The sequence below is a fragment of the Nomascus leucogenys genome, chromosome 12 (assembly GCF_006542625.1).
Source record: "Nomascus leucogenys isolate Asia chromosome 12, Asia_NLE_v1, whole genome shotgun sequence".
Lineage (NCBI taxonomy): Eukaryota > Metazoa > Chordata > Mammalia > Primates > Hylobatidae > Nomascus > Nomascus leucogenys.
In genome coordinates this window covers 33,454,545-33,457,690 of record NC_044392.1, presented here as the reverse complement: position 1 = coordinate 33,457,690, position 3,146 = coordinate 33,454,545, and the positions used below count along the sequence as shown (strand labels likewise).

The following is a 3,146-nucleotide window of genomic DNA, read 5'->3' as shown; positions in this document are numbered from 1 at the left end:
TGTGACCATGGACTTATGGGGATGAGGTTGGGAGGTGGTAAGGAGAGGAGAGCTCAGAATGTGTAGATCTCTTAGCTGAAAGAGCTTCTGGTGTACAAGGGAGGTGACTGCAGGGTTACTTATGAGACCATCGGCAAACTCGGAGGCATCTTGTTTTTTGAAAACTATCTTCAAGAAAACCAGGGCTCCCTAAATATTATGGCATATAGCACCATTTTCTGAACACTTATGAATGCTCAGAAGATGTATAATTCTGTGACAGAGTTACTTATTTAGCCAACATGTGTTTACTCAATACAGTTCTCTGGCTTACAGAATAGGAGGCAGGGGGTGAGAGAAAAGTGTAAAAATAAAGATAGGGTCCCTTTCTTGAGAGGCACATATTCCTTATGAAACGATGATACTAATATGTAGGGATCAATAAAGGCAAGATCAGAGGCAATGCATAAGGTAGTATGGTACCATGTATATAACCTGTAAATGGAGACCAACAGGGAAGGCCAAAGCCCCCTCGGTGGGCTGGCTGAGGAAAGTGGCATGAAGGAGTTGGGATTTGAGTTGGATCTTGAAAAGGGGGAGGATGTCAGATTGGCAGAGAGGAGGGAAGGAATTGTCAGTAGAAGAATGACCGGCTGATGGGGGAATAGGGAATAGACGTGCTGAACTGGCACAAAGGGAAAGATCTGAACTGAGTGGAAGGTGAGAGGGACAGGCCAAAGTGAGAGTACACAGTCCTATAAGCCAGTGTTGTGTTGATTTTTTTTTATTTTTTTGAGACAGAGTGTTGCTCTGTCACCCAGGCTAGAGTGTGGTGGCATGACCATGATTCACTGCAACATTGACCTCCTGGGCTTAAGTGATCCTCCCACCTTAGCCTCCTGAGCAGCTGGGACCACAGGCGCATGCCATCATGCCTGGGTAATTACAAAATTTTTGTGGAGAAGGAGTCCCACTAAATTGCTCAGGCTATTCTTGAACTCCTGGACTCAAGCGATCCTCCCACCTTGGCCTCCCCAGGTGCTGAGATTACAGGAGTGAGCCACTGTTTCTGGCTGATTCTTGATTCCACAGATGATGAGGAGCCACTGTAGATGTTTGGAAAGGAGGAATGACATGACTTGAATCATAGACACACTTCATTAGAGTTGGAAGAATCCTTAGAGAGCATGAAAGTCAAATTCTTCATTGTATATGTGAGGAAACTGAGGCCCAGAGAGCAAAGATGATTTGTCCAAGGTTATCCACCAAGTTAGTGGCAAGGCCAGGTCTCTGATACCACCCAGCAGTCCAGAGGCCCTTCCCTAATGTTTCAGGGTCCTGTGCTCTTTGGCATATTCCAGTCTTGAGGAGAGAGTCCAGGTCTGTTCATGGTTGCTGTCTTCTACTGACCCAGACTCTGCCTCTGACTCTTCCCTGCCACAGTCCCTGTTTTCTCTCTAAGATTTAGACATCTTTGTGAGAGAAGCAGCTTCCTTTTGGTGCAGAGAGCTAAGTCCAAACAATGATTGTATTCAGAATGACTGGGGAGTTGGAAATATGGCTGATGACTAATCTGTCATACAGCTTGGACATTTGTTCTTTCATCAAATATTTACTGAGCACCTACTAGGTAACAGGCACTGTGCAACATGCTGAGAAGACAACTGGGTTTTTAGGCTAGTGGAAAAAAGAGAATGAGAACATAGCTTAGGAAGTGACATGGGCACAGAGAGCACTGACCTGGTGTGGGGAAGGCAAGGAGCAGTTGGGCAGGCAAAGAGATAATGGGGAGGAAGAAGAGAGAAAGAGAGAAAGGGAAGACATAGTGAGAGAGAGAGAAAGTGCTTTCAGGGTCTGCACTAGGCTCAGTGTGTCTGGAGCAGTGTGTGCTGGCTTGGGAGATTGGGAGATGGGACTGGAAAGGTAAGTGGAACAGACTGTAAAGTCTTTTATCGACCATTTAAGAAGCTTGGATTTTAAATAGCAATCAGTGGGGAACAACAAGTGTTTACAGATGTCTACTTTATGCCAGATATTGTCCTAAGCCTACTACTAACCTCAATCAGTTTTTAAAGCAACTCTAAGAGACTGGGGCTATTATTATTCCCCTTTTACAGATGAGAAGCCTGTGCTAGAAATGAGAGTCAGGATTGAAACTAGGTAGTCCAGCTTCAGAGACCATGCTTTTTAGCACAGCCCCTGGCCTATGTGGCCTCATTTAAGGGTTTCAGCAGAGAAAGGCCATGGCCAGATAGAAATATTGGAATGGCGGAAGTAGCTGGAATCTCAGAAAGACTGACTGACTGACTCTGACAGGATCCAGGGCTGAGGGAAGGAGGCAGTGGCCATGGAGTTGGTTGAGCTGCTCTACAACAAGTCTGAGTACATCAAGACGGCATCTGGGAACAAAGTCAGTCTCCAGTCAGTGTTGTGTGGAAGCCAGAACATAGTTCTCAATGGCAAGACCATTGTGATGAATGACTGTATTATCCGAGGGGATCTGGAAAACGTAAGAGTTGGACGTCATTGTGTTGTGAAAAGTTGTGGTGTCATAAGGCCACCATTCAAGAAATTAAGCAAAAGTGTTGAATTATTTCCTTTACATATTGGGGATCATGTCTTTATTGAGGAAGAGTGTGTGGTCAACGCAGCTCAGATTGGTTCTTGCATTCATGTTGGCAAGAACTGTGTGATTGGGTGCCGGTGTTTGTTGAAAGACTGCTGCAAAATTCTTGACAACACAGCATTACCTCCAGAAACTGTGGTCCCATCATTCACTGTCTTCTCAGGCTGCCCAGGACGCTTCTCAGGAGATCTCCCAGAGTGCACTCAGGAGCTGATGATTGATGTCACCAAGAGCTACTATCAGAAGTTTTTGCCCCTGACACAAGTCTAGCGTCTCTGCCTCACGTCTTGAACCTGCTTGAGCTCTAAGATGAACCTGGGGACAAAGTAAGCCAGTCAGCACCTACAAAGAGCTCCTGTGTCTTTGACATCTACCACCCTCCTTCTTTTAAAAAATTTCTTTGGAATTTCTCAATCCTCAAGGCTCTAAGCTCTTAAGAATTTACTAACAGATGGACTGTCTGGAGGAGTTGTCTTCAAATGCTGTGCTTACACCTTATCTATGACCAGTCACTTTGTACCATTATCTGTGGAACACAGAA

The 3,146-nt window shown here is 45.3% G+C and overlaps 1 pseudogene; it reads left to right on the top strand.

The window, feature by feature from the left end:
* Positions 1-2,326: 2,326 nt before the first annotated feature.
* On the top strand, positions 2,327-2,875 carry LOC100606518 (annotated as a pseudogene).
* The last annotated feature ends 271 nt before the right edge of the window (positions 2,876-3,146 follow it).